A 25,301-nucleotide genomic window follows, 5' to 3' on the forward strand; every position below is an offset into this window, starting at 1 on the left:
TCAAGGGTCTTTGGGTAGCTGATAATTATTAAGCTGGTGGTGGCAGGAACTACTACCGTATAGTCTGGGTAAAGGGGCACGGCTAGAGAATCTGTGTCAGCCTTTCCCAGGAGTGTCTGTAAAGTTGTATAAATACTTATCTCAATGTGTGTGTGGTGTGTCAGCTACCTGGGCAGGGGCATGAAGCACTGGTTGGACAGAGAGGGTACTGGAGTTTAGCTTGCCAGCTGGGCTGAGATCTGGACCCTATAGCTGTGCCAGTGGGGAGTCTTATTGGGGACCTGGAGAGCAAGGGACCAACCAGCCCTGGACTGACTGTGATCTCTGTGTGCACTTAAGGGAAATTGTACTTTACTGTGTGTATTTGCTATCCTTTCCTCTTCTATGAGATGACCGCCCTGGTGTTAGTGGTAAGGATTGAAGCTCCTTGATTGCTGGGCCAGGGCACGACCATCACAGTGTCCTCTTTATGTTGTAAAGTTAAATCCCTACATCGAGTAATTCTGATGCTATTCATTTTGTGGATATGCAAACGGTCCATCAGAGTGGGATCCAAGGAATCCTTGTATGGGAGCCACAGATCACCTTTCAACAGCCTGTAGAAAACAGAGTATAGAGATAGGGCTTTAAGGCAGTCTGCACTGGACATGCTGCTTACACCCTGTAGTCTTCTCATGAGGAAACTCTGTGGACAAGATGTCTCTAAGTCAATATACTTGCATTAATTGCTTAAGTACAGTATTTACTTTTACTTCCATGAGGCATCACTACATTTATTAATTTTATAATTTATCTGATTTTAAGTTGCCAAATAAATTATCTAAACAGTTTTCAAAGTATTAATATCATGCTCCCTATCTTTACATCATCTGTAAATGCCTCAGTCTAGACTGCATTAAAAAATAGGCAGTGGTATCCTAAATATATTAAATAGGGTCAGTCCTAATACAGACGCCTGTGTAATCCTACTATAGTACTGAGACTGGACATCCTAGTCTTTACACAAGACTGCCTCTGTTGCAACCAATTTATATCTATCTGGTAGTGTAACTATTTACATTCCACTTCATCATAACACATATCTTGCTTGTAATGCCTGTTAAACTTATAGGTCTAAAATCTGACAGGTTGTTTGCATTTTCTGCCTTAGTTATTGGCACTTTAGTTACTTGTATCCCTATTCTTGGAACATGCCCTTTATGTAACATTTTCTGATAAATGTACAGCAAAACTAGTACTAACAGTAGGCCTAATTTCTTAATAAAATAACCATCTGTACTAGCAGCGCAGATACTTCATACTTTACCCAATGTTTCAAGAACCAAATCTACTGTTATAACTGAACATTTATATGTATCCAAAAACAGTACCATGGACTGTGTTGTACCAGAACCTCCTATTATGGTCTAATAATGTTCAGCAAAGTACTCTAATATGTTTTTCTAATCTATGACACGTTTATCATTATTTGTTTTAAGCACTGTTGTACTATTTGAGATGCCTTAAAATCTGTTATATGTATATAAAAAGACATTGTATTTTGTTTTGTTAACTTTACCAACTTATTTTTGTCCTGAACTTTTACAGGTCTTATTTCCTATTTATATGCATCTGCGGAGTTTTGGTAAAACCTTTTATTTCATTCTAACTGAAAAAAAAATCATTATTTGCCAATAAAGTTGTTTATCTTTTTATGTATTTTTCCTACAGTTACTATTCTACCATGAATCATTTTTTTCTCTTGTATTTCCAAAACAACTAGCGCTTGTGAAATGCACATATTTGGTTATAAGATTGTCTGGTTTGTCACTTAAGTCCCATCTATACTCAACATTCTTATTATTCATTTCTCTCACCCATGTCTAGTTCTCCCACTCATTAATTTTTTCATGGTAGTCTCCCTTGTAGAATTGTCTCAATGGTAATCTAGACACATTTGCTCTATAACTCTCTTTATCCATTTTCCAAGTGATAACCTCAGTGTCAGTTATATATTAGATCATTACATAAAATCTGTAAGCCCCTAATCATTTTGTAGTTATGGATCAGATTCATTAATGCAGATACTAAGTGTACACAAAATATACACAATCTGTACTCAAGGACATCCCTACCCCATTTTTTGTCCTTTCTAGTCACTCAGAAAGATTACACTAAGGGTACATGTAGTCTACATTTTGTGGTAACCTTTATGAACCTCCCCTCATATTTAAGGCTGAAGAAAAATCTGTAGAAAAAACCTAAAATTAGATGGAAGAAGGTGCGAGTTACGCCTGTATATATAATTAAGGGGGTATGGGGTGCAGGATGGCTTGCTCCCCTGTAAAACACTACTTTATGTTGTATTTTCCTATACTGAATATTTTCAGTGATTTATGAGTCAGTGAAATGGGTTTCAGTCATCTGGGTTTTCAGTGAAATTGGTTTCAGTCTTTGGGTTTTCAGTGAAACGGGTTTCAGTCAAGTAGATTTAAAGTGAAATGGTTTTCAGTCAATTGCTTTTCAGTCAAATTCTTTCAAACATTTTATTTTCAGTCAGGTATTGTTCAATGAAATGACTGTAACTACATATATACACACACACACACGTATGTATGCATGTATGTATGTATGTATGTATGCATCATCTGCAAAAAGGGCTAACTTTTCTTGAATGCCATGCATGTTATATTCTTGAATTTAAGTGCTCCTTATTTTCTTTGTCAGTGGCTCTAAATATAAAGCACATAACAAAGGGAAATATGACACCACTGCTCTTTTCAAATACACATTGTTGGAGTGGAACTCTCCCACCTTAATTCCTGCTTCTAACCTTTCATATATCCTCCTAGTTAACCCTATTATTCTATTAGGGAATACAAATGTTTCAATTGCCCTACTCATAAAATCCCAGCTGACTCTAATTGAATGCTTTCTTTGCATCAAGACCCACCAGTAATAGTGATATCTTCTTACATTCTGTTTCCCTCCGGATCATCGTTGTTCTGTTAACATTGTCAAATACTTGCTCCCCTCCAGAAAACCACATTGATCAATGTCTATCATTTCTGGCAACAAATTTGCCATTCTCATAGCTATTATAGACATAAACACTTTATAATCATGGTTTAAAATTGAAATTGGTCTACATAAATCTGGGTCTGGTCTTTCACCTCTTCAGGTAATACAGTCAACTCAGCTTTCTTCCAAAATATTTGTACTTCCCCACCTTTTAAAATACCATTAAACAAAACTTCTAGATCTTTGTCACTTTCTTCTTTTCCAACATTCAAAGGAATACCATCTGTTCCTGGAGATTCCTCTGTTAATTTTATCTCATCTCTTTTCTATCTCAGCTATTAATTATTAAGCCACATTTGTGCATTTTCTTAGTTTCCACATTTCCCTGCCTTATACAAATTTTCATAAAACTTCTGAAATATGTCTATGTATGTATAATTTTTGGTTATTTTTCTTCTGATAGGCTCCCCTCACTTTGGAGACAATACTTTCTAGTTTCTGTTGTTTAAGTCATTGTGATAAAAGTTTCTGTGCTCAGGAATTAGCAAAAATAGTTGCTTTATAGCAATGTTTCTAAATTTGTGCATATTATCCAAATACTCTCTTATTTTCTTTAGCAACCTGCAGTTGCTCCTGTTTTTCGATGTGATATCCCCTTATTCTGAATACTCTAACCTGTGTGAGCCCCTCTAAATAATTCATATTAGTTCTTTGCCATATCTATTTTGCTTTTATTTATGCTTTATTTTTAAACCCCATTTTAATTTATCCCATTCACAAGCTATCTCTTATGAAGAATTTTCTATCTTCCCTAATAACTCTTGAATCATTTATACTACCCACCTCTTAAATTCCTCTTTTTTAACTGTTAAGTAGGAAAACACCAGTGTTTACCTGATAATAATGGGATGAAAGTGCTATTAACTTGTTTTTGTGAGCGGAATAAAGGATTGACTACTTTAAAGTACAGTTTTGTACCTACCATAAATGTAGATGTTCGAGTGCTAATACAGCTGCAGTCCTCACAGATGGGTTCTCCTGCCATCAGGCGGGTCCTCGGTCGGCCGAATTCCAAAGTCTAGGTCCGGCGTCGGTTATCGTCGCTTCTTCCCTGACGTCAGAGCGACAGGGGTATAAAGGAACCAGCCAACACCATTTTCTTCAGTTTTTCTTGCCCCAGATGTCAGGTGCCCCCAGAAGGAAGGCAATACATAAAATTAGGTAATAATGCAATGCAATATAATCAAAAAACAGTAGTTGCAAGCAAATACACCATAAAAGAACACCCATAGAGGGGAAGGAGGGAGGGAAACCTGGACTGCAGCTGTATTAGCACTCGAACATCTACATTTATGGTAGGTACAAAACTGTACTATGTTCATCGTGTATACAGCTGCAGTCCTCACAGATGGGTAGAATCCCAAAGCTAAGAAAGGGGTGGTAGGCACTAGGTGTAACTAGGAGGAGCCAAAATGCCCTGCAAGACTGCAGTGGCAAAGCCTGCTCTAGATTTGGAGTATAATGGTAAGTTGTAGTGCTTGGAGAAGGTATGCACAGAACTCCAAGTGGCTGCTTCCAAAATATCTTTGGTAGGAACTCCTCTGAGGAAGGCTGCAGAGGTGGCTGTGGCCCTGGTGGAATGAGTTCTAATGCCTGTAGGTACAGTTTTGCCATGAAAGGAATAGCAAAAGCGTATGCAGTGGGCTATCCATTTTGAAATTGTCTGTTTGGAAATTGGCTTTCCTTGAGCTCCTACTGCATAGGCCACAAAGAGCTGTTCTGATTTTCTGAAAGGCTTTGTTCTGTCCAAATAATAACGCAGTTGTCTGTGGATGTCCAAGGAATGTAGTAATCTCTCCTCTTTGTTTTGAGGATTAGGATAAAAAGTAGGTAAGTGTATGGCCTGATTTAAAGCTACCCTGGATACCACTTTAGGCATAAAGGACGGGTTGGTTCGTAGGTAAACTCTGTCCTGATGGAAGATGATAAAAGGCTGGACAGCCATGAGATCCTGTAATTCTGAAACTCTACGAGCTGAGGTGATAGCCAGAAGGAAAGCTGTTTTCCAGGACAAATATTGCAAATCTGATGAAGCAGCTGGCTCAAAAGGAGGCAGGGTCAGTTTTTCCAGAATGAAATTAAGATCCCAAGCAGGTATTGGTTGTTTCCTTGGATGTCTTAAATTCCTAGCCCCTCTGAGGAACTGTCTTAAGAAAGGGTGAGAGAATAAAGGTGGATCAGTGTTGTATTCTGCAGAAATGGCTGAGGCATGGATTTTGATGGAGGAGAAAGAAAGTCCACTGCTTAGCAGTTCAGTCAAATATTGTAGTATTTGTGGTAAATTCAGTTTTCCAGGGTCCTGGCCCTTTTTCTCATTCCAGGTACAAAAACGTTTCCATTTTGCGGAGTAAGCTTTTCTAGTTGATGGCCTTCTGGCCTCCAAAATGACATCCTGCACCTCCTTGGAGAGTAGGGCCTGCTGTGATGCTAAGGAATCTTCCATGCAGCTAGATTGAGTGTTTTTAGCTGACTGTGAAGAGTTTTGAAGCTGTGTTGAGTCAGAAGAAGAGGCATTAGAGGCAGGGTCCATGGTGGGGAATGTGTCAGGCTCCTCAGGAGTGGGTACCAGTGTTGTCTTGGCCAGTCTGGAGCAATGAGGATCATCTTTGGTCTGTCTGCTCTGGTCTTCAATAGCACTTTGGGCAGCAGAGGAAGAGGTGGGAAGGCATAAACTGTCATTGATGCCCAACTGAAAGAGAGAGCGTCCACTCTCCAGGCCTTTGGATGGAAGATCCTTGAGCAGAATTTTGTCAATTGATGATTTTTGTGGGAGGCAAATAGATCTATGTCTGGCCCTCCCCATTCTTGGATTATTTCTGTAAAAACTTTTGGATACAACTTCCATTCGTGTGGATCTGTCATATTCCTGCTTAGGTTGTCTGCCAGCGTGTTTTCCTTGCCTGGCAAGTACTGTGCTTGTAGTTCCATTTGTAAGTCCATGGCCATGTTCCAAAGTGACATGGCCAGTCTGCATAGGGGGTAAGAATGTGTTCCTCCCTGCTTGTTTATGTACCACATAACTGTGGTGTTGTCCTGGTTGTAGAAAGTTCTTGAAAGCTATAATAGCATTTATTACTGCTAGCATTTCTTTTTGATTGATGTGAAGGTGCTTTTCTTTTTGGGACCATTTGCCCTGAATGCACCGATCTGTCATGTGCGCCCCCCAGGCGTAGTCCGAGGCGTCTGTTGTGATGACTTGATTTGCTTGAGGCTTGCTGAAAGGAAGACCTGTGTTTGTTTGGCATGCTTGAGCCCACCACAGAAATTCCTTTTGCAGACATGGAATTAGTGGTATTATTGTTTCCAAACTGTGGCTGTGTTGAGACCATATGTTTTTCAGGTACCATTGTAGTTTCCTCATATGCAGCTTTGCACATGGGATTAGTAAGATGCAAGATGCCATGAATCCTAGAGCCTGCAGGATTTTCCTTGCAGTAAGCCTGGTGCAATTTGCTAGTGTTCTGAAGTATTGGATTAGTTGTCCCTGTTTCTCTGGCGTGAGGTAGGCCATCTGGGTGTTTGTGTCCAAGTTGGCACCCAGGAAAATTATCTTCCGAGAGGGTATTAGTCTTGATTTCTTTTTGTTGAATGTGTATCCCAGAAAGTTCAATAACATTATTACATAAGCCAGATGTTTCAGAAGGATGTGTTTGCTGTCCGCTTGGATCAGGCAGTCATCCAAATAGGGATATATTTGTATCCCTTGAAGTCTGCAGTAGGCAATTACTGATGCCAGGCATTTTGTGAATACTCTGGGCACAGTAGATAAGCCAAAGGGCAATGCAGAGAATTGATAATGAGTTGAACCTGCAAGAAATCGGAGGTATCTTCTTCAATTTTGTCTGATTGGGACATGCAGGTATGCCTCCTTGAGGTCCAATGTTACCAGCCAAGACTCCTTGCCCAGCATGGGAAGAAGCTGCTGTAGAGTGAGCATCTTGAATTTTGGTACGAGTAGAAATGTGTTTAGGATGGATAGATCCAGAATAGGTCTCCAATCTTTTCCCTTCCTTGGCACCAGAAATAGCCTGGAATAAAACCCTTGACCTTGTTCGTGTAGGTACCTCTTGAATAGCTTTCATGTTTATGAGATCTGTAATTTGCCTTTGTGCCTCTGCCCTTTGATTGTGTGGCAGGTTTGGCATGCCTCTCATTTTGGAAGGGTGTGAAAATGGAATTTGTAGCCTCTGTTTATAATGTCCAGGATCCATTTGTCCTTTGTGACAATATGCCAATTTTTGAAAATAATGCCAGCTTTCCTCCCAAGGGCTGCCATTTGAGATCTGGTTGGCATGCAAAGTGGAAAGTCATTGGGTTTGCTTTCTGATAGATTGCAGTTGTCCTCACCACCTCTTTGTGTAGGAGCTTGCCATTGTCTGCCTCTGTACGATCCTTGGGATTGTCCTCTGCCCCTCGGCCTGTATCTGCCTCTTTGGGGTCTGTCTGTGGCAGGAAAGGACCAGTTTTGGAAGGCCAATTTCTACTAAAACGTGGGGTTGAACCTGTAGAAATTCTTTTCACAGTTTGCATTGATTTAGCCTTTTCCTCCATTTTCCTTAATACCTCCTCAGCATTAGCACCAAATAGTACATCCTTTTGAAGAGGAGCGTCTAGTAATTTAGCTTTGACATGATCAGGCAAGGCTTGTTCCTTAAGCCAGGCATGCCTACGTATGACTGATCCTGTAACAGCAGCTCTGCATGAGGCCTCTAGAGCATCAAAACCACATTGTAAGGTATGCTTACCCACTTGTTCTGCACTATGCATCAAGTCCTTCAACTCCTTCAAGTCTGGTTGTTCAGGTTGTGACATTTTACTTTTCAATTGTGATAACAAAAACTGTTGGTATTTTAGCATATGAAACTGACAGTTTAAGGCCCTCATAGATAAGGTAGCCAAGGTATATACCTTTTTTCCCCACCTTTCTAAGGATCTGGAATCTCTCTTGGAAGGCAATGGATTTTTAGCAATGAAGGCCTTAACTCCCTTGGGGCCCTGTGAGATGGTTTCTGGGTCAGCAGCATGGCTCTTGTATAGAAATTGGTGTGAGTCAGGGACCCTGTAATACCTGTCAGGCTTAACTGGAGCTGGAGGTAGAGAGTCCAGGTTAAGGCAGGCCTCCGAGTAAACATCATCTAGGATGTCCAAGACAGGAGGTATAGCCAAAGGCCTGTGCTGAGGAAGCAAGAGAAATTCCCTGAGCCTTTTCTTGGAATCAGAATAATCCTGGCCTTCCCAGTGGAAGTGTTCCCTTAAGGTATGCAAAGTTTCCCAAATGAGTAATCCTCAGGGGATACAGAAGGGATGGACTCCTCCGCATCAGAGTCTTCAAAAGGGGAGTAAGAATGTTCCTGATCATCAGAGTGCTCTGAAATAATGGAGCCCTGATCAGAGGAGGGGGAATCTTCCTCCACTCTAGGCCTTTTGTCCGGAGGGGGCTGAGAACCTCTGATAAGAGTAATTAAATCCTCAGCCATTTTAAGCATCTGTTTCTTAGGCATGGGGCCTGGAGATGGGCCCTGTGCAGCTGGTCTCTTAGAGTGCATGGTTGCTGGGCAAACTCCACCCGACGCTTAATAGTGCGTTTGTTGAATGTAGCACAAAAGCGGCAGGCCGAGACCTCGTGGTCTGGGCCTAAACAAGGTATACAGAGGGAATGGAAATCCTTATGTGGTATTTGCTTCCCACAAGAAATACAATTATTAACTTTGTCTGACATCGGTCTGAGGCAAGAAAAGGTTCCCCAATGGGGTACTTAGCTTTTAAGAAGACTTCGGTTTCCAAATTTTCGTAATCTCAGGAGCTAGCCGACCGGCACTTGCGAACTGCTTCTGCTTCGGGCACCGTGCGGCAAGAAAGACTGAAGAAAATGGCGTCGGCTGGTTCCTTTATACCCCTGTCGCTCTGACGTCAGGGAAGAAGCGACGACAACCGCCGCCGGACCTAGACTTTGGAATTTGGCTGACCGAGGACCCACCTGACGGCAGGAGAACCCATCTGTGAGGACTGCAGCTGTATGCATGATGAACATCAGCTCCCGAGTTCATGTTGCTGACTTTGATACTATTTGGAGTGGCTTTACACTTTTATTTTTATCTGGAGGTGCATAAAAGGTAACATGTTTTGTGGTTTGGACATTTTTCTGCCTACTAAACCTCTTCTAAGAGACCAACAGCATAGCATAATTTCCATCCAACCCAGTTTATGACCTTGGAGAACATGTAAATTCTGAGTTCCCACTACTGAATTCTCATCTTCCATACCAAATATTCTCATATATTTCTTCAGAAATCTACCCCTTCTTGTAATATTTTCCCTTCTATGTCCCTCAATATATCCTCACTATTCCAAACCAAGATCCAGTCCTCACTCATAAAATGATTCCCTGCCAAATGCTAATTATTTATACCCACATTCTCTTAAGCTACATAGTAGCAGCTTTAGGTGGAATATAAGTACATTTCAGCATAATCCTCCTCCTCCTCCTCTGCCAATAACCCCTTACTGCCTCAGATCTGATGTTACTGCCACCCTTCTATCATCATTGGAATCCCTCTAGCAATCAGTATTTTTACTCTCCTTTCAAATTTATATGCTCATTTCTCTCCAAATGTGTCTTCTGCAACACTCCTATTTGCACCCTACATTTTTTTTGCACTCTACATTTCTTGATACAATTCAGTGCTCTGCTTTTTGTCTGCTCCTATAAGGCCATTTCAGTTTTTTGACTATTTCAACAGAATAGCCATTATGATAGTTATTTGAACATATATTTCCAACCTTTAGCTTATATTACCTCACTAATATCTGGCAGGCTGAACTCTTATGCAGTTGATTGTCATCTCCATTTGTCTTTGAGTCAGATTATTCAGATATTTCTACTTAACACTCAATCAAGAAACTGAACAGATTTTCAGGATCTCCCATTTCCATTTAACTTGCAACAAACACAATTTTCAGTTTCAGAAAATGAAATGTACTCCTCTAGATAGGAGCCATTGTCCCCAAATTGATGACTGCACCCACAGGTGTTATCTATTCTAAAATTAAGGTTACCCATGCTAAAGCACATGTTAGAGCAGGTGTTCCTATTTTTACTGATTGCTTTTCTTTTCTTATTTATATTCCCCTCCCAGTAGTGAAAAACAGTTTGCATGCTTTCAGTAAGCATTAACTTTTAGCCCTAAGAAAAATTGCACTGGCTACCTTTATGAATAAACTAAATTGTGCACTGTTACATTAAATACATTAAAGTATTAAGGCTGCTGGGGAATCAACTACTTGTATATCTTATTCAATTCCTACAATTTCAGGCTTCATTTATTTTTTGATGAACTGCTTGCCAATGTACCTTTAAATATATACATACATACACACAAATATTTCAAGCATGAGTGTTATTGCCCTTCTTGCTTGCCAGTATGCCAAAACAGTTGGTCCCATAATAAGTGTCCAGTTTTTTTAAAAAATATCTAAACTAGTGCTTGCTTTAATGTAATTTGGTAGTCTGTTCCATGCATCAGCACAATGTGCTAAGAGAAATGTAGGAAGTACAAACTGTTCGGAGGTCTAATGAGCAACTTTTTGCATCTGCATACTGCTCTTCTGCAAGTAAAAACAGTTTGGTAATGAGAAAAAAACAGCTAGTAACTTTTCAGATGCATGAAAGAATCTCTATAAATTTCACCAAGACAATACTGTGCATATGTCAGTAATGACATAGGAAACTTCCAGACATGGCACCCAACCCAATTTGGTTTTGTCAAGGGTAGGTCATGCCTACTCAATTTGATGGAGAGGGCAAAAGGGTTCTCACTGCCTACCTTGACCTGGCCAAGGCATTTGACATAATGCCACACTAAGGCATTGTTGACAAACTCAGCAGGTTAGGTATAAACCCTTATGTTACCCAGTGGCAGCCAACTGGCTCACATAAAGGACCCAGGAAGTTAGAATTGGGGAGTCAATCTGCAAAAAGAAAGAGGCTAGTCACAAGCAGAATCCCTCAAGGATGTGTCACTGGACTGCTCTTATTTGGCATTTAATTCTCTGAAGCCAATGCAATGTCAAGGGTCTCTGGCTGACTAAATTTGCAGATGATTGCAAATTAGCAGGAGTCATAAAATCCCCCACTGACACAAATGTTTTCCAAGAAGTGCTGACACAGACAAATAACTTGTGTCAGAGCCATGGACTAAAACAAAATGCCAAGAAATGTATAAACGTATCCTTCAGGAAGTCATCCAACTCTGGTAACTATCATATTGACAACACACCCTTAAGAGTCGACCCATTAGTTAGGGACATAGGGACACACACACAAAGTAATCTAGCCTTTGACCATCATGTGTCTACAGTAGTGAGGAAATCAATGTTGTGCAACTTATAAACAAAAGTATGGCATCTAGATCCAAGGAGGTCATTTGTCCACTGTATTCAGCATTCATCAGACCTATAACTGAGTACAATGCCCCCTTTGGTATGTACCTAACCAGAAACATCCAACGGTTGGAACGCCCACAGAGGTTCCTCACTAAAAGAATACAGGAAATAAGTAACATGTCCTTTGCAGACCACCTCAAGGCCCTATTCCTGTCCATCTCCTACTTGAGGAGAGACCTATTCCTGACATACAAGGCATTGTTAGACCCCACCAGGATGGACCTCCTACATATCCACAAAGCAAACAGCACTAGAATTACCCATTCTAAAGACTTAAACCTTGTCTGTGATATAAGCAGGACCTGCTGGAGAAACATGTATGTATCCCAGAGAGTTCATCCCTAGCCCAATTCAAATGTAACTTGGACAATTGGATAAGGTACAGTAAATTCATCCCTGGTTTGGCACCTATGAATCTAATGAACACAGGCAGCCTGTAAATGGTTCATTTCCCAGGCCCCTGCTTGTAAATGTGTCATTTCCCAAGCTCCTGCTTACACCTATCAAGGGTACCATTTGGGATGCATGGCTAGGCTTAAAAAGACACTTGTGGTCATTAGCCTTGTACACACCTGTGAACCTATACTTCTCATGGTTAACTGCAAGCACATGTAGACTTCTTGTTTCACACTGAAATATTTGCCAGTGAAAAAACAATGTCTTGACAAATACAAGCAAACTACAAATTCCATGCCTTTTATTATTTTATTTTAAAAAATTACCCATAGTTTAACTCATTACAGCCAAGTGTGCCTCCAGGCATTTCTGCAGTTACCTCCTTCTGCACCTCTAGGTGTCAGATATTGCTTGTTCATATTTGCATTAATAATTCCAAAACCATGCCACATGCAAGGTATCAGGATATTGTATCTTGTAGCATACATGATGGCAAACACAACTGTATTGATATTTGACCTCTGTCAATAAGTATTTATTAGAACTGTAAGGTGATAATTTCATTTTTTAAAGGCTCAAGCAACATCCACTGGGAGTTAAAGGTACAGACTCAAAAGAGCTGTACTGGAGGGAATGAGTTAAACCAATGATGTTAATCCAGATAGCCACCCTCTGTAACAAAACTAGGACAATTATTATATTAATTCTGTATATAATGTCATCAATAAACTTCTACAATCCCCACTCCAGCAGCTTGAGATCACATTATATTAACTTTAATTTGCTTCTCTCTAGCCTCTCTCTCACCCTGCCACAGTGAAAAGCTTGGTTACATTACAAGTAAGAAAACTTTCTAATATTTTTAACATATGCTACTCCTGTGCTTTTTTCTGTCAGTCAAGCATTTTCCATTGGTATAATAGAAAAGGTTCATTGTCAAAGGCTATTAATGGACTTTGTTACTGATAGAAGAATGACAATGTTCCCATCTGCTTGCTGGCTCACTCTTTGTTAGCTGAACTTTTTTTTTTTTGCAGTTCCTCCTTAGCCTGTTCTGCATTCAAAAATGTATTTGATTCTCCAGGAAAAAGACAACTAGATACAGCATATTGAATCTCACACCTGCCTACTGACATTTCCTGATCACTGGGGTAAACATGATTATCTTCTACCTGGTGTACAATGAATAATCAATTTCCACAATCAGTCTATCATCTCAGATTTTTAATGGTCTTCCATTCTTTCTCCTTTTTGTCATTAGCAACTCTTTCTGATGCTATGATTGTATCATTACTGATATATGCCCTTGGCTGCTTTCTCATGGCCAGTTTTGGAGTGGCCACATGATGTGCCCTTTCAACCAACAAATCTTGATGTGGAACACCGGAACTGTTACTTATTTGTGCATTCATAAAATTAATAGTCTGTTCCCTCTAGTTTCTCTGGTATAGCAGAAAATCTCAGGTTTTCTCTATGTGCGCTAGCTCTACTATTTTTTTTTTTTTGAAAAAAAAACTTCTTCAAAAGCCTCATGCTCAGCCACATTTTTCTTCATCTTTGCCTCTGATTTTTGCAGTTTTATCAACTCAGCTAAATTGCTAGTTAAAGCTTCTATATTTTTCTACCATTTGTTATTTTTTTGCATATAATCATTTAATGTTTCAATTATTTTAAGCACCTTTTTTGTCCATTTGATTTATTTATTTATTTATTCATTCCTTTAAATTACTGGAAGACATATTCTCTACTGAAGCTTAAACTTGATCTGTTTTTTGCTGAACAGCTACAATATTCTTTACAGCCATAGTTTTGTCTTTCCTTTTTTAGTTGATTTTTTTGTAGCTTTCTCCATTTTTTTTTTCTTTGCTGGCATCCAGGTAGTGTAATTACACGCCAGTAACTGAGCTATGCAATTCAATTGCTTTAGGGCATTTTTTTCACAACTGCAGTTTTCACATTAGGAGATGTCTAATAAAGCTGAAAATCAGTGTGAAGCCATCTTGGAAGTTCCTCATAGACAAATCCTTGATATCTAAAGTGATCAAGTACACCTCACTCATAAATTCCATTTCCAATAATAAACTCAGAAAATACCAGCAGTCTTTTAGGATACACTCTTTATTACCAAAACTTGATTCAATTTTAAAATCTACAAATTTGGCATGTGGTTTGATCTTTTGAGCTTCTTGCTGATACAGTCCATCTTAAGGGTATATCTTTTATACATCTGTGGATTTTTGGTATGCTAAAATTCACTGGCACTATAATTTTTTTAACTGGTAAATCACACTTCTTTAAAGTAATAGCTCTTTCCAATATTAAATCATACAATATAAAGTCTATTTTTGTATGTGCTGTTAATTTCATTTCTAGAAGCAAATTCATGGTACAGACATTATTCACTGGCAAAGATAACATCCTGGTTGAGTAATTCATACTGTCATAGGTTCACAAGTACTTAATAGGTTATTGATCCATGAGAGTCTTCAGAAGCCTAGCCATGCATTCCTAAGGGGTTTATTAACCCTAGTATTATAAGTACAATTAACCCAGAGCCCTTTGCATTTAAGTATGAATAACTAGATTTGGGCAGACATATACATGTTAACCCTATCCATAAGGGACAAGGATACATATCCAGGTGTGAGCTTGTGGTTTCCCATCCATTCTTCTGGATTATGCTTGAATTGAGTAACAGATATACTTTACTTAGAGAGGAAGACAATTCCAGAGAAGTGTTATGCTCTGTGAAACATATTTATTCATTCAGAACATTCTATTTAAGTTGCAGAAGAGATGTAAGATCTTTTGAGAGCATATTTTTGCCACTGCTGGACTTGCAGAGGTGCAGTAAGACTGAAAGGATGTGGTTGATAAAGGCTGTGTAAACAAGGCAGAGATCACTCCTTAGTAGTCTGCATCATAATTGGAAGAGAGACCAGGCTTCGAGATGGCCAGTGTGGCTTTTGAAATTTAGGCTCCTTATTTTCTTGATGAGGAAGTGTTTTTGTCATTCATCTTATGCAGGGTGTTTGGACAGGTACATACTGAAGGGGCATTATACTCAATGACTGGCCTAATAAGTGCAGAATGTAGTGGAATAATCACCCCTGGACCTGGATGCCATACTCTTTTTAATATGCTGTGCAATGAAAAAAGACTTTCTTGCAACAGTAGATTCATGATGATGATTGAAGGCAACTCTTTGTCAATGTGGGCTCTCTGGTTCCTAACTTCTGAATAAATTTTCAGGGGTGTGTTGTTGATGTGATATTTGCATTTGACATTATGTTTGTGAAGGATGCTATTGTACATTTTTTGGCATTTAGTTTTAAGCTCTGGTTTTGACTTCACCTATTCAGTTGTGAAAGGCACTCCTGAAGGATCTTGATGTCTTTTGGAGAGTTTATGATTGCACCAAGTCTCCAGTCATCTGCAAACTTTATCAGCCATAAACTCTCAACATTAGTTTTGACCTCCTATAAGTAAATCCCAAAGAAGACTGAACCCTGAAGTACACCGGTCTTTTGGAGGAAGTAGAACTCCCCCCACCCCTATTTTCTTGGTTCTAATTGTGAGTCAGTTTTCTAACCAATGAGTTATATAGGGATTTACATATAGCTGGGTAGGATTATTGGGTCTATATTGAATCAGTGAACGCTTAAAAAAATGAATGCTGATTCATTGACCCTATTTCAGCGAACGCTGAAATTGCCGAACACTCGGAACAGCAAATTTTTTTCACAGGGAAAAAAAATCACTGGGCCGGTTTTGGGAGTTTGATGTTTCCTCCACTGTGGTGCGATCTCGGAGTTGGTATATTTAAGTAGGGGGCAAAGCCCCCCACATTAAATACTGTTTTAAGTCTTTTTTTTTTTTTTTTTTTTGTGGAACACTGATTTTTTTCCCTGGTAAAAAAATTGCTGTTCTGAGTGTTCGGCATTTTCAGCATTTGCTGAACTGGGGTCAATGAATAAGCATTCACTTATTTAATACAGACCCAGTTTATCAACTATACTTGAGTCTGGGATGATGCTGAACACTTTTTTGGTTGTCAGTAAACATAAGACAATTGCTAGGCTGTATCAGGATTCCCATTTCCACTAAGCTTGCTACAAAGACATTTTGAAAGTTCAAATCTATAGTTTCAGATGGTAATTTGCATAAGCTATGGGGGTGGTACCAGTGAGGTTTGGAACAGTTTTACTGGGGTGCTATCTGAGTAAAGGCAGCAATCAAAGTCTGAACATAAAGAGCAATATTCCTCTGTGCTCAAACCGGGGGCTCATCATGCAACTGCAGAGTACTAAGTTCTATAGGTAAAATTAAGGTTCTACTATCTGCATCTATACATGGCACATCTAACTGCATCTGCATGACAAGCAGAGTCATGCATATACTACTTACTTATACAGGCAGGGAAATACCAAAGGATTAAAATATCCCAGACTTCCAAGATGGTTGCACACTGGTCAGCAGCTTAATTTCAGCACTCCCAGTGTGAAAAAGAAACTGAGAAATAAGAGACATTGATATTGTCAGCTTGGGTAAGATTCAATAATGACTAGTATGTATATTGCCTGGATGCCAACAAAGAAAAAAGTTAGAGAACCTGAAAAAATCGACCAAAAAAAGTGAAGAGAAAACACTCACTGGGAAGATTCTTTGTAGGCGTTCAGCAAAAAGCAGTTCAAACTTCAGCATCCAGCAATTTACAGGAAAAAATAAATCAAATGTACTCAGAGGCAATTAAAATAAATGAAACATTGAAGGAATATATACATTCATATAACAAAAGGCTGGAAAAATAGAAGATGTTTTAACTAACTATTCAGATGAACTGATAAAAGTGCAAAAAATCAGATGCTGAAATAGAGAAAAAGCTTGTTGAGTACGAGGCTTCTCAAGGTGAGCCATTTAAAAAAATGGTAGACTTAGAAAAAGGTGCACATAGAGAAACATTGAGATTTTCTGTTGTACCAGGAAAAATGGAAGGGACAGCATGTATTAATTTTAGGAAAGCACAAATAAGCAACTGGATTGGTATTCCACAGCAGGATGTGTTAATTGAAAGGAAATATTGAGTGTATGCTCCAAAGCTGACCATCAGTAAGCAAGATCTACATTAGTAAAAATGCAATCATGCCAACAGAAAGAGCTGATCCTGATAAAACTGTAGCAGAAGGAAAAAGTGTTAAAAATTGGAGAGAACAGAGTGTGGAAAACTATTATTCCAGCAATTAGGGGATGTCAAGAGGTAAGTGTGAAATTCAAGCTGCTGTATCCAGCTGTCTTCAGAATACTTTTTCCTTGAGGATTAAAGACATTTTTGTATGTAAAGCAGGCTAAGGAGGAAATAAAAAAGTTTATCCAGCAAAAAGTGAGCCAGCAAACAGAAGTGGACTCTGTTTCTAATTCTCCTGTCAATAAAGCTAATACAGACACATTGCCAGTTAAACATTTTCCAATATTCCAAAGAAGAATGCTTGAGAGTCAGAAAAAACACAGGAGTTGACTAGAAGAATCAGGAGTACCTTGGAAGTGAATGAGAGGCTGGTGTTGGGAGATGGAGAGACCAGCAACACTAAAATTAGTGAAAAAAATGGGAGACTATAAAGCATCAATCACATTTGTGAAATATAGTTTTGCATGAAAAATGGACCAAAAAAGAGTAAACTTTTGCTGACTTTGTTAAACCTGTGGTTGGACTGTAAAGCATATATCCCACTTTATATTATTAATGTTTAGAAGGACACTAAAAGGAAGAAAGTGTATCCTGAAGTAAAACCATTGTTATTATTAGTAGTATTTGTATAAAACATTGCATAATATAAACTGCATGTTATACTGTAATGCAGTTTTTTGTCAGGGGTATTTTCAATGTTGGGGAAGTCTTCAGTGACAGTTGCATAAGATATAAAAATAAGTAAGTACTTTTTTAGTTGTAAAAAATACATGCTTTATGGTATAACACGAGAAGAAAGGCTAGTCAAAAGCAAGTTTAAGCTCATATGCTGTGATGTTAGGTTGCTGGGGTGGGGGATGGGTGTAAAAGTGTGCTGATTATGTTATACATAAAATTAAGATAATTTATCTTATTTTAACAAGGGTGGATGTCTAAAATAATGCCCTTGTTTAAGCTATAAACAAATGTTTTTGTAAGCAAGTAACTTGAAAAATTAGACAAAACGATGAAAGCTATAAAACTAATTTTTTTTGCATCTGTAAAGATGTTAGCCTGTTTTTTTTTTTTTTTGCCATTAGCAAATGTTCTCAATGGAAGTCAATCATACTCTCTGTTCCAGCAAGAAATTACTTCTTGATATCTCCAAAGCAAACAACTAAGCTGGGGTCTTACTGTTCTCAAACTTCATTCCCAAAATATGGAATAAACTGCCAGCCCCAATAACTGCCAACTGCCCTTTAGTACAATTCAAAAAACTTCTAAGGTCTTATTTAACTGACACTTGGCTCTGTTCCTGTACCTGTCTTGGCTAGTACTAGTACTCATAAGATCTCAGGAGCCTTCACCTTTTGGTGTCCTACTACTCTTATCTGAATGTGTATGGAATATAGTGTCTGTATTGATATTGTATGTAGTTGTTTAACTTTAAAATGTGCATTCCCACAGGAAATTTTACATGAATCATTATTTGATAATTGTAAATTGTAACTTTTCTGATTTCTGTCGCTCATATATGTACTACCGTTTTTTAAAGTTCTACTGTATTTGTCAATCATGTATCCTTGTCAGCTTTTGTAATTCTTTATGTTGGAGCTTTTTTCCCCAAGCCTCTGCTGAAAAAGGAGCAGAGTCCAGTCAGACTTTCCTGGTAAACAAATGTAAAATAAATAAATAAATACATTAATTAATTAATAAGGTCTGTAGCTGAAGGCAGTTGTATATTCTGTTCTGAGAGGAGTTGGCAAGGACTCCTTCATGCATCTGCAGAGATGTTAACAGTTTGATTTTCTCTCAATTCTGATTGCTTTTACATGGATACAAGCTGTCTGTAGGTCCAAGCAATTAATATTGAGAGTTCTGAGCATTCTTTGCTGAGGAAAATAAAAACTTTAAAGGTACAATGCAAGACGTTCAGTGAAAAATAAAGTTTGAAATTATGGAAAGTGAACAAGGAATAGCAATTGCCCTAGTAGTCTTAAACTTTAATGCATTTAATAGAAAATTATACAATTTAGTTGTATTTAAAGATGGCCAGTGCACTCTTTCCTAGTGCTAAAAGTTAATGTTTTGAATGCATACAAGCAATTTTTCACATCTGGGAGGGGAACAGATATAAGAAAAGAACAGGCAACAATCACTGTATGTGGGAACATAACTTGTAACATATGCAATAAAAACGTTTCTACTTCAGCTTAAGAGCTCTCAGATCCAAAGTTCCAGCAAAAAACAATGTAAAAATTAAGACCACTAGCTCAATGTCCATGCACTTTAATGGGAAAACAGCAAAGCTTTTGAGTCACAAGCTCTTTCTCAATGCATAATCACACCATAAAAAATTCCATTTTTAAATACTAAGCCAGCCAATAAACAAAGACATTCCATACATGTAACAATGACATCAAACAAAAACATCTTACATTAAAACTATAAAATAAAATTTAAAATTTATAATATACTATGTTTAGCTTACAAAACCGGTTTAATGCTATTAGCAGAGTTTAAACCCGGTGGCATGTCAGACCTAAAATAATTGATCCATTTGTACTCAGCAGTTTCAGTGGCATTTACAATATCTCCACCTCGTTTATTCACAGAAATATTCTGTAAAATCCTAAATTTGAACTTATGTAATCTACCTGTCTCAGATATGTTTATAGAGTATGTTATTTTCTATACATCTGCGTACCTCAAACAAATGTGCCCCTATTCTTTCTTTTAGTTTCATTTTAGTTTTACCTATATAGAAGCTATCGCAGTCTGTGCAATTCACAATGTATACAAGATTACCAGTATGCCATGTACCAGAGGCCTTAATTATAAATCTTTTCTTTTTATAAATAAAGTTTATTTATAAAAAAGAAAAGAATTTAAAACAGATTCTATGTAGTAAAGACATAAAGAGGGTACATAAGGGAAGTAATCAGTTTAATAGAATAGGCACTATTCCCTGCTACAGTTGTGCTCATTGTAATGAGATTAATATGGATAATAAGTTCATACACCCCATTACCAAGAAAGAATTTATAATTAGGGCCTCTGGTACATGTCATACTGATAATGTTATATACATTGTGAATTGCACAGAGTGCGATAGTTTCTATATAGGTAAAAGTAACATGAAACTAAGAAAGAATAGGGGCACATTTGTCTGAGGTATGTAGATGTATATAAACTAATGCACTCTATAAACACATGCCTGAAAAAGGTAGATTACATAAGTTCGAATTTAGGATTTTGCAGAATATTTATGTGAATAAACGAGGTGGAGATATTGTAAATCCCACTGAAACTGCTGAGTATCAATTTTAGGTCTGCATGCCACCAGATTTAAACTCTGCTAATAACATTAAACTGGTTTTGAAAGCTAAATGTAATATATTATACATTTTAAAATTTATTTTATAATTTTAATGTAAGATGTTTTTGTTTGATGTCGTCACATGTATGGAATGTCTTTGTTTATTGGCTGGCTTAGTATTTAAAAATGGAATTTTTTATGGTGTGATTATGCATTGAAAAAGAGCTTGTAACTCAAAAGCTTTGCTGTTTTACCATTAAAGTGTGTGGACATTGAACTAGTGGTCTTCATTTTTACCTTGTAACATATGCCTTAGCATGGGAGCTTTAATGTTAGGTTAGGTAATGCCTGTCAATTTGGCATAATTGTTCCTCTCTATAGGGGTAATCTTCATTTTTTGAATATGCAAATAGTTTTGTGTGCTTGATTAAGTTAACAGGGGATGGGAATATTCTGGAAAATGTCTCTAATGTTTTGTTTGAGGGTTTCATTAAAATAAAACTCTTGATAAATGTAACATAGGTTCAATTGGAGATGAGAAGAAACAACTTTATAAACAATCAGCCTGCCAAATACTAATGTGTGCATGCAAAACAAAAGTTGGAAATACACATCCTGAAAAACTGTTATATATAAAGGTGGGACCAAAAGCTTATTATCATAATGGCAATGCTATCCATATTACCTTGGAACATAAATTCCCCTACAGATATATAGAAAAAGGAAAGCATATTGAAATATATTTAAAAATGCAGATTACAAACAACAATGCCAGAGGAGGCACATTTGGAAAGAAATGAGTACATGAATTTGACAAAGAAAGGATTTCAGAATGGATATTCAACAGAACATCAGGAGCAAAGGAAAGGGGGAGTAATAATACTGATTTCTAGAAAGGCTCCAATAATGAAAGAAGAGGGACAATAATAGCATATTTGTGTTAGTAAACAGCTACTGGCAAGGGAGAAGGATTACTCTGGCATATATTTATATTCCACCAAAAACTACCATTATAGAGTTTATGAAAGTGTTGAGAGAAATAATCAGCTTTCAGCAGGGAATATTACTTATAGGTGGGACTGGAACTTGATTTGCAATACTGAAGATGTATGAGGGGGACCTAGAAGGAAAACTATAACAACAGAGGGAAGAGATCTGAAGAAATTTATGAAAATATTTTTGTATGGAAGATGGGAATTCAGTAGTAGGAACCGTGGACATAGTTTATATATTTTTCTTCATGGTACAATAACTGGTCAAGGCTTGGATAGTAATTACATTTCACAGGAATGTAAATTTAATTGAAAGCTTTGACACACATCCAGTAACTACTTCAAATCATACACCTATAAAAAATAAAATAAAAATGCAGAGTAGTGAGGTAAAAATGAAACACTGGTAATTCATCATTTACTTGTTAAAAAGAAAAGAAGAATTAAAGGAATGGATAGAGAAAATTATTCAAGTTATTGGGGAGATAGAAATTTCTTCAGAAGTGATATCCAATGAAAAGGATAAAATAAAAATTGAGTTTAAAATAGGATAGAAGTAAAACAGAAAGAGATATGGTCAAGAAGTAATAGGAATTACTTAGAGGGGCTGGCAAAGGTAAAAGTATTTCAGAAAAATGTGAATATCAAAGAACAAGAAAAGGTGCAACTGCAGAGTGCTAAAGAGAAAATAAGGGAGTATTTGAATAATATGATTGAGTTTAGAAAGATTGCTCTTAAGCAAACATTTTTGATAACTCTAGACTATAAAAACATTTAGTACAATAACTTAGGCAACAGAAAGTAAAAAAGGTTGTTGCCAAACTTAGGCAGCCTATATAGAACAAGAAAAATAACCAGAGAGGTGTTAGACATATTTTGGAAATTGTATGTAAATTTGTATAAATCAGAAAAATGCTGATATTAGGAAAGAGCAAAAATGGAAAGATTTCTGGAATATTTAATTATGCTAAGGTTGGAGGTAGATGAGGCTCAACAACTAACAGTTAAGATAGGAGGAGGTGAGATAAAAATGGTGATGTATAATCAATCTTCATGTAAGTCTCCATAAACTGATGAATATATGATATTCCTGCAGAATTTTGGAAGTTAGTAGGGAGGAAGGCAATAAAGATCTGGGAGATTTTGTTTAACAATATTTTAAAGCAGTGGAAGCAACAACATCTTGGAAGAAAGCTATGGTGGCTGTATTACCTAAAGATGGTAAAGACAGATCAGACCCAGCATCGTATAACCCCATTTCAACTTTAAGCCGTGATTATAAAGTGTTTATGTCTATACTAGCTAAAAGAATGGCAAAGGTGTTGCCAAAATTTACAGCAATGATTCAATGTGGTTTTGTGGAGGTGAGGCAAACATTTGACAACATTAATAGAACAATAATGATCCAGATAGAAGAATGAAAGAAAATAGTGCTGCTGTTGTTGGGTTTTGAAGCAGAAAAAGCATTCAAAAGAATAAGCTGGGAGTTTATGAATAATTGGAACATTTGCATTCCTGATACAATAATAAGGTTAATTAGGAAGATATATGAAGGATCAAAGGCAAGAATGACAGTGTGAGGGCAACTCTCTTTTAAGTTGTGTTTGAACAGGGAAACCAAGCTGGGGTATCCTCTTTATTTGCTTAATATTTAGAGTCATTGACAAAGAAAATAAGGGGCTGAGAAATTAAAGGATATAGTTAGTATGGTAATCAAGAAAAGTTGGCTTTATTGGCAAATGATATTATGCTGTACCTGATATATCCAGAAAAGGACATCTCAGTGTTATGAAACATTTTGAGACAATTTCAAGTCTTTTGGGGACATAAAATTAATGAAGCTAAAACAAGGGATATAAACATTAATTATGTACCTACACAAAAATTGGTTCAGCAATGCTCAAGTTTATGGGGACACAATATGATGAAGCATTTAGGTGTATGGATTAAAAAGGCTTTTATTATGGAAGCTAAGGATATGTGGGAAAAAACTAAACAAAAGATAATATAAAAACAGAGAAACTGGAATCTCTTGTTTATGGATATGAACAGTAAGATACAAGCAAGAGAAGGCAAGAATTAAGTGGGATAAGTTGATCCTTCCAATAGAACAAGGTGGTTTATATATATATATATATATATATATATATATATATATATATATATATATATAGATAGATATACATATAAACACAAGCAGAAGGTTAGAATTCAAACTGGAAAGGGCTGATGATGATGGAGTGGGTGTGTTCAAGAAATAAGGAGGGAGTGGAATTCTGGATGCAGATCCTTAAGGAGAATTGCAACCATGCAAAATATTATATTCATAAAGTAGTAGAAAGTATTTTAAGAACTAAGCCAACACGAAAATGGAGAAAGATTTTCCCAATAGGGATGACTTCAAGCAGGGATACATGAAAACAGGCAAAAAGGAGATGGAATTTACTGGAGAAAAATGGCAAAAGAAACCAAGGTATTTGGAGCAAGTAATTACACAAGGAAAGTAAGAGTGGGATGAGGCCAAGAAGATGTTTGGACTACTTCCCCTACCATGGATGGATATCACAGTACAGGCAAAGGGAAAGGGATATGGTAATCATAAGTGAAAGACCTGTTATGGTAAAGTTTTTAGATGACTCTAGAAAAGAAGTTGCTGTTAGAAAAGGGATGAATAGTGAGGTATATCAAATACTCCACATTAACTATACAAATGATTCAAGTATGCAACAAAGTCTAGAAGGTTTAGGATTTTTGCTTCAAAGTGTTTTCATAGGTATTTTTATACCCCAAGCAGTTTTCAAAGTTTTTTTTCTCAGGTGGATAGCACATTTTGGATGTGTGATGGGGAAGAAAGAGGTAATTGGGAACTTGTTTTTTTGAATATAATGAGTTGGCAGATTTAAAAAATTTCCCTATGGTGTAGTCTGTTAAAAATATTGGGTGAGAATATAGATATATCTAAGGAAATTATTATTTTGAGCTGAGACACAGGATCTGAATTGCCTAGACACAGTAAGGACTTAAGTTTAATTATGTTGACTGCCAAAAAAGCAATAACTAGAAAATGGAAATCAAATTTAAACAAAGTGTATTTGAAGTATTGTATATTGTAAAAGAGATAAAAGAACTGTAAGAGAGATTTTTAGGAAAGAGAAGGAGCAAATTACATAGAAATAAATAGAAATTGTGGGAACAATACATGCAGAATAATGTTCAGGAGGAGGAGTGAGGTTTAAGGCAAGGCAGGAACTGAGCAATGTGTGTAATGCTGAAAGAGGATAGTTATAAAGGAAGAAAGCGTGATGTATAATGTATGTAACTAGAAAAAATGTTCATATGGTTTGTTTTCTTTTTTTATGTTTGCAAATGTCTTAACTGATAAATTAATAAAGGTGTTTAAAAAAAAAATTCAAACAGCCATCTAGCCAACAGCATCCATCCAAAACAAATAAACAAAAAAAAAAAATCAGGTTTCGTAATATGAAGGGACCAATCAGATGACACAGTATTAAGTAACATACGCTCTCATAAGGGGTCAAATTATTAAATCAAGTTCACGTACACATTCAAATATTAATATTGAAGGGTGCAATGAGGGTTGTACTGCACTCAATCATATTAATGCATATCCCTGTTTGGCTAACTTACACTTACCATTAAGCATACATACATTCATGTTTAACCTTCCAGTATACAATTTTAAATCAATCAAAATTTTAGATACATCTACAGACAAAGGTAAAAGCAGACAAACAATTTAGAGAATATCAGTAATGCACAAATGACTATAATTTTATATATTAAAGCCATCTTCTGCAAAATAAATGTTCATACCTTAGTCATGGGTTCTGTCAAAACAGCTTCATTCACATTAACTGAACAATCACAATTAATAACATCCTGACTAACTGATATGTCACAGAAATCA

This window comes from Protopterus annectens, chromosome 12.part0 (genome assembly GCF_019279795.1).
Source record: "Protopterus annectens isolate FY-2018-M chromosome 12.part0, PAN1.0, whole genome shotgun sequence".
Classification (NCBI taxonomy): Eukaryota; Metazoa; Chordata; order Ceratodontiformes; family Protopteridae; genus Protopterus; species Protopterus annectens.